Source organism: Sarcophilus harrisii, chromosome 3 (genome assembly GCF_902635505.1).
Source record: "Sarcophilus harrisii chromosome 3, mSarHar1.11, whole genome shotgun sequence".
Lineage (NCBI taxonomy): Eukaryota > Metazoa > Chordata > Mammalia > Dasyuromorphia > Dasyuridae > Sarcophilus > Sarcophilus harrisii.
In genome coordinates, this window is record NC_045428.1 from 226,536,612 (window position 1) to 226,553,023 (window position 16,412).

At 35.7% G+C, this 16,412-nt stretch overlaps 1 protein-coding gene across 1 annotated transcript in view; it reads right to left on the bottom strand.

Moving 5' to 3' along the window:
* KIAA1211L (KIAA1211 like) overlaps window positions 1-16,412 on the bottom strand; it is a 228,764-nt gene that overhangs the window by 92,053 nt on the left and 120,299 nt on the right. The window lies entirely within an intron of this gene.

Below are 16,412 nucleotides of genomic sequence, written 5' to 3' on the forward strand. Positions count from 1 at the left end.
ACAGGTCTGATCTAGGGCTAATCCCTATAAGAAATAAGAACTAATGACTCTGGAGATCCAAAAGAGAGAAGGGGTACACACCCTCAAACCTGTCCTACTCACTCCTTCTGCCTCCTCATTCATCTTTACCAGAAAAGAACACAAATTTCCACCTCTCTTCACTATAAACTTCAATCTTGGTCTAATTATCTGGTAAAAATAGAGAATTAAAAGATTATTTTTCTAATTCTGTTACTGCAAATTCTTTCTCTAGCTTTGATTTGTTAGTCATTTCAATTGTGTCTAACTCTTTGTGACCCCATTTGGGGTTTTCTAGGCACTATTATCTCCTTCTTCAACTCATTTTACAGATGAGGAAACCGAGGCAAACAGAATTAGGTGATTTGTCCAGGGCTGCACAGCTAATAAGTGTCTGAGGTCAGATTTGAACTCATGAAGATGAGGCTTCCTGATTCCAGCACCTCTCACAATGTTCCTACCAACACTCTTAGACTTTTTGTTGGAGGAGAGGAAGTCAACTTCAGAATCAAAAAGACCTGAGTTGAATATCCTACTGTGGACACATCCTGTCTCTGTCTTATAATCCATTCTCCCAATCTTCCTTCCCCTCTTCCTTTTTTCCTATTCTTGTGTTAACACCATTCTGTCAGTCACCCAATCACCTCAATTCCTCTCTCACTATCACTCCAAATAATCAATCTGTTGTCAAGCCATGGTGTTTCTACTCTTAGAAAAAGTCTCATATGTGCTTTCTTTTCGCCATTCACAGAGATGCCAATTTGGTGTAGGACCTTATAACCTCCCATCTAGACAATTGGTAGAGCCTTCTGATTGGTCTTCATGATTTAAGCCTCTCCTCACTCTAATCCATCCTTCATTTTGCTGATCTTTAATCAATTAATTAAGTACCTGGACACTGTGCTAAGTGCTGGGGATACAGAAAAAGGCAATATTCAAATTCATAATCTAAGGGGGTCAACAAGTAATCACACACATATGTATGTATGTCTCTATATATGTATATAAACAAATTATATGTAAAAATAGGAAATAATTAGAAGAAAGAAGACATTAAAATTAATATTTGAGGAACATTTCCTCTAAAAGATGGGATTTTAACTAGGACTTGAAGGAAGCCAGGGAAGCCAATAGGCTAAGAGTGTTCCAAGCATTGGGGACAGTGCATGTGTGTTTAGGGTTAGCCAGAAGAAATGTCTAGAGCTAAGAGATGGAATGTCCCATTCAAGGAAAAGTAAGGGGGCCACAGTCTTTGGAACAAAGAATATGTGGGGGTGGGGGAGAGAAGGTAGAAGACCAAAAACGTCAGAGTGGGCTAGTTATAAAGGGCTTTCAATGCCAGATGATTTTGTATCTGATCCTGAGAATGACAGGAGCTCAGTGGAATTTGAGGGGTGCTTTAAGAAAATCACTTTGATACTTGAATGGAGGATGGATTGAAGTGGGGAGATCTACCAGCAGGCTATTGCAATAGTCCAGGTGTGAGATGATGAGGGCCAACATCAAACTGATGGCAATTTAAAAGGAGGGGAATAGGCAAATTTTAGAGTTATTTCTAAGGTGAAATCGATATGCCTTGGCAGCAGATTGTATATGGCTAGTGAGAGATAGTGTAGGACTGAGGATATAGTTTGCGGTGTCTGAAAAACAGTTGGATATGGAAGATCAGAGATCAGCAGACAGGACAGCAGATTGAGAATTATTGGCATAGAAATAACAATTAAATGCATGGGAATTGATGAAATCAACTATGTAGAATACATTAAAGGAAGAAGAGGGGCCAGGACTGAGCCCTTTGAGACACAAAGTGGGCAAGTTCTGGAATAGGATTTAGTAAAGAAGTCTGAGAAGTTGTAGTCTAACAGCTAGGAGAACTAGGGGATAACAGTGTTCCATAAAACTTTATTAAAAGAACGCTCAAAAGGATGATCAGCAGTGCCAAAGGCTGCAGAGAGATTACCTTCCCACTACTCTAAACATGTCTTGTCTATATGAAGTTATTTGCTTGTTGTCTCTCCCAATGGAAAACAAGTTTTTTTTGAGGGCAGGGATCTTGTATTTATCATTTTTAAAAAATATCTCCAGTACTTAGTCCAATGCCTGGTAAATAATAAAGACTTATTAAATGCTTATTGACTGACTGAGTGATCCTAGGCAAGTTATTTAATCTCTCAGTGATCTAAACAATTTGCTAAGATTATTAAGTTATAGAGACTTAAACTGATAAGAGATTTTACTCATTCAAATGTTCTCTTTATTACTGAAATCATAGTCCAGCTCACTTGTATTGTTATTCAGTTGTTTTTTAGTTATGTCCAATACTTCATTTCTAGATAAACATACTAGAATGGTTTGCCATTTCATTCTCCAGCTCACTTTACAGATGAGAAAACTGAGGCAGAGAGTTAAGTTACTTGCTCCGGATCACACAATAAGTGTCTGAGTTCAGATATGAATTCATGAAAATGAGTTATCTTGACTCCAGGCCCAGCACTATCCACTGTACCACCTAGCTGCCTCATATACTATCCTTAATCTTCCATGATAATCCTACAAACATTTTTCATGTTTTCTGGTAATGCTATTTGAAACCTTGTAATTACTCCTCTTATTCAGACAGTTATTTATTCTAGCCAGTAGGTCAGTAACTTTCATCTCATACTTTCACTTCTAGAGACAGGAGTGAGCTCCAACAAGCCGATTTCTCCAATCTTTGTCAGATGTTTCATGTAATAGATAAAGAATCCCAACTCACAGCTGAGATAACCATTTTCAGTCTGTTTCACTTCTGTATCCCACATCCTCCATAACATCAGGATTATTCAAACTGAAGACACCCCTCTGTGTTAAATGCATGTGCCATTTCAAAAGAATAACATTTCTATGGCCCAGTACCCTGAATGTCATATCGCTCCAGCCCTGTCCAAAGTCTGTTGGTAGGATACAGTCATTGAGTTTCTAGATAACATGTATAGTATTGGAAGGAAGATTCAGACAATTAGTTGATTTTTAAACAATTATTACAATTAAGGAGTAAAGCAGTTAGACTACTGGGGTTAGAAACCAAGTTTTGATTTTCAAATACTATGCTAATAAATGTTTCATTTATTGATGGATATGAACTCTGGATCTCCTAATTCCAAGGACAGTGCTCTATTCACTGCACCGTCTAGCTGCCCCTAATTTTTAATGTCACTCTTTTATTGGACTTTACAGCTACAGGGTGTGGCAGGCACTTATTATTACGTGTTCCTTTTCAATGTTTTCATTTCTATTTTACAAGTGAAAAAGCTAAGGAAAGGGGCATTCATGATCGATACTTTGGTCTTTTTGACTCAAAAGCTGTGGTATTCTTTTTTTTTTTTCTTCTGGTTATCCTGGGAAAAGATAGGAAAACAAATATAGGGTGAAAAATTGGACCAGACCAATAATCACAGATGAGATGTATGCTAGGTACAACACAGCCATGATTAAAATGAAGAATTAATTCTCATGGCATTTGAAAGAGGACCAAGGATACCAAAGACTTGAGAGAGGGGAGGCTGGGGAAGTCTTTAACTTATTAGTATCAAAAGCAAAAAAAATTACCAATTAAATATTAATAACTGCTGGCCTCAAGATATTTTAGTAAGAAAGGGAAACAGCTCAGATGTGTGCATTAGGAAAGTTATTTGTGCAATTATTTGAAAAAGAAGGGAGAGGCAGGAAGCAATGAGAACTACTAAAGGCTGACAATAGGCTACAGTAGTTCAAGAAAAAGTCAATAAGGGCTTGAAACAGAATGGCAGTAGTGAGTGGATAAAATAAGAGATATACCAAATATCATACAGGTAAAATTGACAGGTCTTGACAAATGATAGGATATAGGGCTATTGGAGAAGGAGAAGGTATCAAATATAATTTTAATATTTTGAATCTGCTGATGTTCATTTGTTTCAGTCATATCTGCCTCTTTGTAACCCCATTTGGAGTTTTCTTGGCTAAGATAATGGAGTGGATTGTCACTTTCTTCTCAGGTTATTTTACTGATGAGAAACTGAGGCAAAAAGGGTTATATGACTTTTCTAGGATCAGACAGTTACTAAGTATCTGAGACTGGATTTGAACTCAAGTTTTCCTGACTCCAAATATAGAACTCTATCCAGTGTACCAACTAGCTGCTGCACTACAATTAGTACAATATTATTTTTTTTAATGGGAGTAATTTTATCCTTTTGTTTTCAGTTGTGTTCAATTCTTTATGGCCTCATTTAGGGTGTTCTTGGCAGAGATATTGTAATGATTTGCCATTTTCTTCTCCAGCTCATTTTACAGATGGGGAACAGAGGCAATCACAGTTAAGTGACTTACCCAGAGTCACATAGATAATCATCTAGGCTAGATCTGAACTCATTAAGATTAGTCTTCATCATTTTTCATTTCATATTTGCAACTCCAGTAATTAACACATAACAAGTGTGTAATACTGACTGCTGGATCTGTGATAAGGTGATAATAGTACCTGGAATAACTACTTCACATTCTAATTGGAGGTGGCTAGGTAGCATAGTGGATAAAGAACTGGAGTCAAGGAGACCTTCCTCTATCTACTACTCTATCTAGAAAGAGGTTCAAAATAAAATTAGGAAGAAGGTAGTAGAATTAATTGAAATAGGGAGTTTGGAAGAAGAGGTAGATTTAGCGTAGGAACACAAAAAGTTGTATTTTAGGAAAACTGACTTTTAAGCAAAGCATTCCTAGTAGAACTATTGAGTACAAAGTTGGTGACACTGAAGAATTCAGAAGCAGAATTATGGATAGATACAAAAATTGGAAGTCATGTATTCAGAGATGCTAAGTGAACTATCATCAACATTTGAGATCACCAAGAGACAGTATACAGAAAGAAACAAAGAAATCTATGGACAGTCTTAGGCAAATCTAACTTGTCTATGCTTCAAGGGTCCCATTTGTAAATTGAAGATAGTAATCTGTGGTTCTACATCACAAGGACGGTATATTTTAAAGATGAAAGATGATGTTAGACATTTGCTCTGGAGCTTATAGGGTAGCTTAGTCATCTCTATTCACTATACCATCTAGTTTAATACTCCATGCATTTTATCATCTAGCTGCCTGACATGTGACAACTCATCTAAATATTGTTCTCTTCCTTCCTGGCCTTTTAAAAAGTATAAGTAGTTAGGGAGCATAGTGGATAAAGAACCGGAGTCAAGAAGACCTGAGTTCCAATTCTGCCCCAGACACTTGCAAATTGTGTGGTAGGACAAGTCACCTAACTTTTGTCTCAGTTTGTAAAATGTACAAAACCATAGCACCTTTCCCACAGAGATGTTGCAAAAATCAAATGAGATTTTACATATATATATATATATATATATATATATATATAAAATATACAAACATATATACTTTAGGGTTTTCAAAATGCTTTATGTATATATAAAGCATTTTGAAAACTTCAAAGTATCATATAAATGTGATTTTATTTCTTAATAGATCTGTAATCTTGTTGATGTCAGTATTTTATTCAAAGGTCAGATTATACCTTAACATCCTGTGTAATACTTATTTATTTTTTATAAATTATCCATAGGCAGTACACCCAAAGTACTGGGGCGGGGAGTTGGGGGGAGGGAAAGCAGGGATTCTTTAGCTCTCTTGATATGAAATGGTATGAAAAGAATGAATCTACCATTGTTTCCCCTTACCACTCTCTTTCCCAACATGGTTTACTTTTCCTAAAGCTGTCCTTGGGATCTGATTGACCTTTCTCCTGTCCTTGATATAGCCTCCTAGTACAATATCACTTAAGCTCTTTTGGCTACTGACTGTCTCATATTGAATCCATATTCCAGTCCACTAGAACCCTTAGACCTACCACCCTTCTTTCCTTCCTTTTCTCTTTTCTCTCTCCCTCCCTTCCTCTTCCCCTCTTCCTCTCCTTCTCTCCATATCTCCCTCTCTTTCTCTCCTCCTCCCTCCCTCTCTCTCTTTCTTTCACTATTGCTTGTGAGCAATATCTATTTAAAATATATGTACTGATGGATCAACTTCTGGACTGTTTAACTTTATATCATAGTCTAGATAAGCGACATTCTTTAAATGGAGCTTTCCTTAAAATGATAAAAAGCATCTATCTAAAACCATCAACAAGTATTATATGTAATGGAGATAAACTAGAAGATTTCCTAATAAAATCAGGGATGAAAAAAGACTGCCCACTATTACCATTACTATTAGAAACATTATTACCAATAAAAGAAAAAAAATTGAAGAAAAAAATGACATTCTTCATATACATGATTTTTTCCCATGTATGGTTTCATTGTCCAGTTAGAAAAAACATTTTTCTCATATATATTATTTTTTTAATTATGCGTGAAAAATTTTTAATATTCATTCTTTTAAAATTTTGAGTTCCAAATTCTCTCCCTCCCTCTAACTTACCTTCATTAAGAAGACAAGCAATTTGATATAGCAAATTGACACTTGTGCAGTCATGCAAAACATATCTAGGAAAAAAAACTGTTTAAAGTGATTCTGGATGTCATACAGGAAGTTCTTATAATGTCCAGGGCCTTGATACAATTAGCAGTGTCAGAAATGCAAGCATCTTGGAGGACTTAACCAAATACAGCAAATCCCTCAAGATGAAGTCTACAATGTATTTCCTTTATGAAAGCCCATATTTATATGTTATTTCATTTAAGACATGGATCTGCAACTGTCTTATTATCTCCTCATTTCTATCAGGCTTTAATTTCAATAGAGATAAGTGTTTTAGGCATTGTTTTGGGTACTGGGGATATAAAGGTAAGATGAAAAACAATTCCTTCTGCAAAAGAGCTTATATTCTCCTTTTGTTGTTATTTTTCAATCATTTCCATAATGTCCCACTCTTGGTGACATCATTTTGGGTTTTCTTGGCAGAAACTGGCATAGTTTGTAATTTCCTTCTCCAGCTCATTGAGGTAGGGAAGGTTAAGTGACTTGCTCAAGGTCATATAATTCAGAGTCATAATACATCTGAAGCCAGATTTGAACTCATAAAGATGACTCTTCTTGTCTCCTAGTATGGCACTCTCCACTGTGCAACTTAGCCACCTCCCTGGAACATTAACCTATCTCAAATTCCTTCTGATTCATTTTCTTTCTCCTGGTTAAAAAGCCTTGTTTGTTTTGTAAATTGTTTTATTTTTGGATCTTTGTGCAAGTCTCAGCTCACTCTAGATAACAGGATTCTTCATTTGTGTATGTGTGTATGTGTGTGTGTGGTGTGTGTGTGTGTCCGACCAAGACTCCTTTAGCAGTCTAGTAAAGCCTGTGGATATATTTTCAGAAAAATGTTCTTTATTTGTTTGTTTGTTTTATTCTGGAGGCAATCAGGATTAATTGACTTGCCAAGGGTCATGAAGCTACCGAGACTGCATTTGAACTTGTCTTCCTGATTCCAGGGCTGGTGTTCTATCTACTATACCTCTTATCTTTCCCTAGAAAAATATTTTTAAATAGACCAAAAATACATAGGATTCTAAAGGAGACCAAATATATAGAAATACAATGATCAAAATATTTTGCAAAATTATTAGAACCACTGCTCTAGCATTTAGCCTTCCAGATATTTCAATTCTTTACTACTCTTTTATATTCATTAATTGTATGTAGTTATACTCTTTTATATAATAGCATCTCTTAGAATTAAAAAAGGACTTAAGAGAGTTCTAAAGTCACAGAATCACAAAGTATCAGAATTCAAAGGGACCTCTGACTAAACTACTCTTTTTGGAATACCACGTTTTCTAGTCAACCATCGGTTCTAATCTGATCCATTTTAAAGACTATAAACTTTTACAGCACAAAAACTAAGCTATGACCTTAAAAAAAAGAATAATATCTTTTGAATTAGAGGCACTTAAAGTTGTATCTGAGCTGGTAGTATAGAACCTGGTAAGATCTATCGTATTTCTGTCCATTACCTGTACCTCTTGCCTATATTCTGATTTGGGATTTTTAAGATGCTGATATGGTTTATCTTGGCCACCAGGTGACACCAGAGTGCAGAGTTCTGTGCCTGGACTCAGGAGGACTATTTTCCAGGTTCAAATATGGCCTCAGACACTTAGTACCTGGGCAAGTCACTTAACTCTGCCTCATTTTTCTGGTATGAAAATGAGTGGGAGAAAAAAATGACCAACTACTCCAGCACCTTTGACAAGAAAACCCTAAATGGGTGAAAAAAATCCATTTCAGAATCTGAATTATTTAGATCCTCAATTTATGTGGATTAATTAAGCTAATCAGGCAGTTGCTGCCAAATTAATTAGGTAATGGGAAGCGTTTTGGGATTAGAATCAGTTGAGCTAAGTTTTTATAAGGACTCTGCTAGTCAGCTAGCATTTATTAAGTACCTACTATATGCCAGGCAATGAGTATTCTAAGCATGGTTTTAGGTACTACTTGTGTGAATGTAGGTAGGTCATCTAATATCTCTGGGTTAATCTCCTCACTTGAGGGGACTGCACCAAATGACTTCTAAGATTCTGTGCAGTTCTAAGTCAACTATTCTATGAAAATGTCCTCTTCCCTTGAAATATCAAGGGTAAGGTAGGCAAACTCTAGGAAAAAATAGCTCATGTTAAAAAAAAAAAAAAATGAGGAAAGGAAAACTGATGTAATGAGCTAAGCCCTAGACTTGGAATTCGGCCTGGTGTGAATATGTCACTTTGGCAAATCACTTAATTTCAGTAATTGGGATAGTCTTACATTGTCAGTAAAAGGCAAAACCTTGAGTTTACCCAGCTCTACTTGATTCATTAAATGAAGATAATTTTTTTTTTTTTTTAAAAAGCTATAAAGTAGCTTCTGGTTCCTCAGAAACACAGCAATTCAAGTTAACTGAAACTACTGAATGATATGGTTTCCAATAGAATTGACTCAGAAATAGCACTTTATTTGGTAGTTAAATGTATTTCCACTGAGTTTTATTATGGGAATGGGGAATAAAAAAAAAAGTCACAGTGCTGATGATAATTTCCTGCTTGCCAAAAACCATTTCAATTCACTTCAACAGGTTATATATCCACTTTTAAAAATGTGCTGTCATTTTAGGAACTAAGACAAAGTTACAAGAATAATAATGCCCAGTGCCCCCATTGTTAGAGATTCAAAGCATATTATCAGAAATTTTGAAGATGGTATCAAAGAAAGTTGATATCATCTAAAAATTATTTATTTGGATCAAAGGTCAGGGAAATGTAAATAATAATTTTGAAGTACCTCCTGAAATTCATTAAATCAGCCAGTTGTTAAGTAATCATGGTCTCTGAAAGTCGATTGAATTCAACAAACATTTATTAAATGCAAACTGTGCAAGGCATTGTCAATAATTTTCTCTGAATTCTGGGCTCTGTGAAAGAAATAGAACCTGCCATCATGTCTTTTAAAAGGTACAATCACACCCAAAAGGAACTACAAGCCCAATGTAATGGATAGTGTTGGATTTGAAGTCAGAGGTCCTGGGTTCAAATCTTCACTCTGACCTGAAATGTGATTCTGAATAAATTTTTTTAGTCTTTATTGGCCTCTGGTTATTCATCTGTAAAATGAAGGGAATAGCCTCTACAATCCTTTATACTTATACACCTATTTTCCTCTGATTCTATGCAATGAATACATATGGAAAAACATACATAGTTGGAATATACCTTACTCTGCATCCATGCACCAATGTGCATGCATGTCTGCACACTCTTCCCAATTCCTTCCCACCCCCACCCCTCACACACACACCAGTGAGATTGAAGACCTAGAAGCTGAAATGTTTAGAAAAGAAAAGGAACAATAAGGAACAAGTGTTTAAGTATGCATAAAAAATAAATATCAAACTCATCAGTGGGAGCTAACCAAACATCTCCATTTTGCTAAAAAGGAAGTTCATTTACATGGAAGATACAAGTAGTCAATCATCTACCCTTGGAAAGGGAGTGGAGGTGTGTGTGCTCAGGGATATCTTTTGTTTCTCTTGCACAAATTCCACTGTGTAACAAAGTTGCCTTACACCAAAGCTTAAACTGTAGGTTGTGATCCCATATGGGAGTGAGAAAAATCTGGCAACAATAAAAGGTATCAAATATTTTGCCAAGATTTAATTCTTTATGTAAAAAATAAACAAGCACATCCATCTCACTGGTATGCAAGTTTGCTTACATCTTTAATAAATGGTAAAATTATATATATATATATATATATATATATACACACCAAAGAATTGTTTTAAAATAAATCTTTATGATTTATTATCAGTAAATGTTTGATGTATATACCTAGATACCTGAGGTCTCAGGTGAAAAGGGGTCGTGAGTAGAAAAAAGTTTAAGACACTCTGCCTTAGACCACCTTTGCATAGGAACAGCTAGGTGGCTCAATAGATAGAGCAGCAAACCAAAGTTAGGAAAACAACATCTTTGCTCACTGGCATTCCCAAGAAATGTGCAAATTTCCCATTAGCTGTTTTTATAACAGAATAATCTCTAGGGCAGAAAGGATATTTTTTCTCCCTTTATACTTCTAAGTAAAAGCATGAAGGAAAAAGAAATAGTTTCTTACAATTTTTAGACACCTCCCCTTCATTCCACCTTTATCTTTAAATCAGAGAAATCTGAGTGATTCTTTGACAGGACCCATTAAGTAATTCCAAATATTGCCTTGCACAGACAGAGAAATCATTCTCTAGACAGTTCAAAAAGAATCTTTCAGTTTGCTTATTTATGGGCAGATTTGGCAAAACAAGTATCAACCTAACAGAGGGTTCTAGTGGTTTTCAAAGGTTCATCCCATATCTACAAAGAAAGTCCACCAGAAGGAATGACCAATTCAAAGAAGTGAAATATTTCTGGGTCAATTTTGAGTCCCTCAGAAAGATCTGTAATAGCTCTGACTTCAATTTTATAGCACCCTTCCTCCACTATCATCATCCCAGGATCAGTCTCTCCAAATGAAAATTATTAGCATTTCCCTGAGTCCTTCACCAAATGATCCTGGAATCTTTCACTGAACAATTCAATAGGAAGAGAAAGCACCACTGTCCTTGAGTTGCTAGGAAACAAGAAGGGAGATCCTGACTTGAATTCATATCTTGTTTGATGTTACTGGGAAAGGCCTAGGTTCCCCACAGGGATATAGGAGGCAGAGAGCTATGCAAAACACCTTAAGAACACAGACTTGCCAGTCAGTCAGTTTGAAGAGGAAAACATCAATACAAGTGTTTGTATTTTTTTTTTTTACCATGATGGATAGCCTCCTGCAAAAAACCTGCATGTTAAATCAAAGATTTTAAATGTACCTAGGGAAACAGAAGAGAAGAAAACGGTCATGAAAAATTTAGTAGAATCAAAATCATTTTATAATGTGATTATTTCCTTATTTTTATATTTATCCAACCAGAATTTTTCTAATGTGGTATACTGGAAAGATGACTAGCTCTAGAAATTGAAGTTCTAGGTTCACATCCCATTTCTGATGCTTATCTGTATATGCTTTGGGAAGTCATTAAACTTCCCTGAGCCTCAGCTTTCTCATCTGCAAAATAGAAAGATTAACTAGTTGGCCTCTGAAGCTCCTACCAGCTCTAAATTTATGATCTTATGTTTCTATAAAGTGAGGTACATTTGGGGCATCTCTGGTCATATTGATCTATATCTGGCCATTGGACCCAAATGGCTCTGGAGGAGAATGTGAAACTGGTGACCTTGCACAACCCTCCCTTACTTAAATCCAATTCATCTGCATATCATGGCATTACCATGAAGGAAAAACATCAACAACAAAGTGAGGTAAACATGTATGTATAATACATATGTGTAGTACAAACAACCCCTATCAATCCAAGGACTAACAAATCTGGGTGTGTTTAACTCTATATTATAAGGGAATTTATAAGGCACCTTAAAGGGTGCCCCTTTAATAAAACAATCACAGTGGTTTCCCCCCCCAACCCTCAGAAAACATGGTCAGGGAATGGGCACGGTAGTGGAATATAGATGCTTGTGTATTCTTTTAAAAATAGGAAATGCTGGAAAATTTGAACTATAACACCAATGAATAAAACTAGAAAGATGCTCTGTGTAATAACTCTTTATCAGGACGGAATGCCTCTTTGATTAATTTGATTTGAATTAAAGATATAAACTAGGAATAAACAAGCGCTAGCCTCAACTGAATTCAATTAAATCTATCAAAAGTATAAGCTGGATGTGAACCTTAGTCCTTAGTCATTTTGCAAGAAAAGAAGTACTATAGAGTGCTTAGTGACAATGGATAAAATCTGAGGTTGATACAAAGGAAATATTGGGGGATTTTTTTTTTTTTTTAAAGATTTGGACAACTCTGAACCTACAGTATATCCGACAAGGGATTCCAGGGAGTGTTCAGTCAAATTTAAGGAAAATTCTTAAGAGGGAGATCCTTGTTATTATAACAGAGGGCATGAAGTTTAGGGGAGGGGGAAATTATATGAATTTGTGAACTGTGAAAGGTCAGAAACTTGCCTCAGTAATGGTAACGGTAACTCTAGAGAAGTAGAGGCTGAAGGGATCAGGAGCTTGAGAATCACATCCTGGACAAACTAGATAAAATGAAAAAAGGCAGTTTCATCTTGGGGCATCAACCCTGAAAGCTGAGAAGAAAGCTACTTTTAAGAAGAACTTGATAAGAAAAGAGAGAAATGGATTTCTATCCAATCAGAAGCTATCAATTACCTTTTACCACATGATCTTTTAAAACTTAGGCCCAATTTCCCCCGGACTCTGTAAGTACTTGGGAGCATATATCCCATACTTATTTGGCCAGGAAGGTGGGAGTTGTTTCTATAACAATTGCCCTTGTTATATTTCTTCAATAAATACCTCTTTCTAAAACCTAATCAGTTCTGGTTAGCTGACTGATAACAAAGAACATATCAGACAGGGGTTTATGAGCAACAGTCTTAGGAAATCCCTTTCCCTCTAGAAATACCTCTAGAAATTTGAGGTAAGAGCTAAGCTTTCAGTCTGAGTAGGAATTGGAAAGAAGAGGTACTACTTTTTCTTTACAAACATAAAATCACTATTATTTGAGGAACAAAAAAAAATATATGTTTAGCCATGTTGTTTTTAAAAAATAAAACTATGTTTTTGATGTATAATAGAGTTTATTTAAGTAATGATTATAAATTATCTAGGCAATCACTCATTTAATTCTTTAGTTGGCCACACTGTACATCCACCAAAAGCCTCTCAAAAATTGTAGATGGAGGAACCTGATATGGTCAGAAAGCAAAAAGAGTCAAGAGGCACACAATAAAAAAGGCAAAATCATACTTATCAAAATACCTAAAAAGTTGTGTATTTTACATTTTAAAGCACCTTTCTAACATCAAGTCCTAAATGTGCCATTTATTTTCTCTTTGGGATAAGCCACTCTCTCCATTCTACTTCTATCAGAGGCTTAAGTCCCAAAGAATGGTACCCACAAGCCAGAGAAAAGTTAAACAGACCATATGTGCTGGGCAGAAACTAGTGCCACCAGGTGATCATAAAAAGTTAAGAGACACAAACACCACAAGCCAAGGAAGCAAGTACTCAGGTAGAACAGTTGGAAAATCTTCTCACTTGTCTCTCCTTTTGGAAGCCATTCACATGTTGTCTATAGAAGCCATCATCAAAGACGCTTCTGTGTAGGTGAACGGGACTGATTAATCTAGCTGTATGTGTCTCAGTATAGTTAGGGGAAATTACTACAAAGTTAGGTAATTTTGCAGGTATGAAGCTCAAGTAAAGTCATGGGATTTTTTTTTTTTTACTGGGGGAATCAAGGCTCTGACTCCTTGTTAACTATATGATTTGTTTACTTCTCTCAGGTACTAGTCAAGTCTGATGAGTGTCCTGATGTTCTGGAAGATCAGAGATCCCCTGCGTAGTGGCTCTACTCTTTGCTTGTCTATGAGCAGTGGCAAGGCACCAGGAACTATATTAAGTAGGTCAGATTGCTTGGGGAGATAAATTCTGATGAGTTTGTCTCAGATATAATTAAATGACCTAGAAAAGTTTATGAGGCTCAAATGTGAAAATATATGTAAAGTGCTTTGCAAACCTTAAAGTGTTAATTTATTATTATGTTAGAGAGTACATTTCTGAAGTTCTCTGTGTCCATTCTCAAGAAAGATTTTGGGAACAGTGACATTACAACTGTGATGTGGTTTTGCATAGCACAGAGTCTAGCAAGATACTAGACAAAAAGCTTTTTTAAAATGTTATTCATTTATTCACAACAATGGAAAATCGTTTCAATTTAAGTAACTTGGTTTGACAATAATCAAGAAATCATGCTTGATCAATTCTGATGGATGCGGCTCTCTTCAACAATGAGATAATTCAAACCAGTTCCACTTGTTCAGTGATAAAGAGAGCCATCTACACCCAGAGCAAGAACAGTGGGAACTGAGTATGGACCCCAACATAACATTTTCACTCTTTTTGTTATTTGCTTGCATTTTATTTTGTGTCTCTTTTTTGTTATGTGGCATGATAATTATATAAATATGTATACATATATTGGATTTAACATTTCTACCATGTTTAACATATATTGGACTACTTGCCATCTAGGGGAGAGTGTGGGTGAAGGGGAGAAAAATTGGAACACAGGGTTTTGCAAGGGCTAAAGATGAACAATTGTCCATGCATATGTTTTGAAAAATAAAAAAACTTTAATAAAAAAAAGTAAAAAAAAAAAAAAGAAGAAGAAGAAGAAATTATGCTTGATCACAATTTCTTCCTTCCTTCCTTCCTGAGGCAATTGGGGTTAAGTGACTTGCCCAGGGTCACACAGCTGGGAAGTGTTAAGTGTCTGAGGCCACATTTGAATACAGGTCCTCCTGACTTCAGGGGTGGTGTTCTGCGCCACTTAGCTACCCCTACAAATATTTTTTATTAATGAAGTATTCTACACTTAGGAAAAATTCATTTATAACACAAAACATCCACATAACTAATTTCAAAGCATTAAATTAGAACAAGTTATAAGGTAACTAAATAGAATGGTTCCATTATAAAGATAATTTTTTTCTTGTTTCTATACTTTCTGTATATGTCGTAAGACTAAGAAGCACTAAGGTACTAGGCTCTTCACTTCTTACTCCCATGTATCTTCACCTTCATCTGAATAAATTAGACCATTGGCAGCCATACCTAGGAGGAGTTAAGCCTCTTGGATCAACACTCCAAGGGCCAGTGCCTGTGTAGCCTCTTCATCTACCCTGTCTATCATTTATCTCCTTGTCATTATGAGAATATCCCTTTTTCTCTTTAGGCTTACAGAATCAATATTATCATTGCCCTCAGAAAGGGCAAAATGACCTGTCCTGTTGTTCTATTCAAGAATATACAGAAGAATTGTAGAAAGATTTCAATAAAACCAATAACAATGATAGTGTGAGTGCTGAACTAGAACCAGACATCCTGGAAAATGAAGTCAGTTGGGCCTTGGGAAGCACTGCTTACAATTAAGTTAATGGAAGTGATAGAATTCCAGCTAAGATCAAATAGAAAAAGCTTAATAAATTTTTCTTTAGATTTTGAACAATAAAGTATAAAACAAAGTGAATATACAAAAATGGAGGACAGAAGCATTCTGAATGAAATTTAATCAGAACTGGCTGCCTGTAGGCCTAAAATAAAAGCAATATATATTCATTTTCAGTCATGTTCAACTGTTCATGATCTCATTGGGGGTCTTCTGGGCAAAAATACTGGGGTCATTTCCTTCTCCAGTTCATTTTACAGATGAGGAAACTGAGGGAAACAGGTTTAAATGACTTGCCCAGAGTCACAAAGTTAGTAAGTGTTTGAGGCCTCAGTTGAACTTAGGTCCTCCTGATTCAAGAGCTAGTGCTGCTATCTTAAACTGCTTGAAAGCAGAAACTATTCCATCTTCATTGTATCCTTAGTTCCCAGCACAAAGTTTTGTATATAGCATTCATTTTTTGTTAAACTGAATCAAATTATAATAACCCAAAGATATGAAAAATTCACAACTTCCCCACTTAATTATATATATTTACTAAGTCAGGCATCATAGAATTTGTTCTAACTTTGCATCCTCCAATGACCTTTGCTTTTTTTTTAGTTTGCTACCTAAAGTAGACCATGATGATGTAAAGGACTATCAACATGACAACATACTGGTTAATATATAAATTTAAAAAAAAACTATATGCCTCCAAAGTCATTAATTTATTCATTCCCTTTGATGCAGAAATATGATTATTTGGTCTATACCCCAAAGTTATTTTTAAAAGGGAGAGGGAGGGAAAGGACCCATAAGTATAAAAATGTTTATAGCAGCTCTTGTCCTAA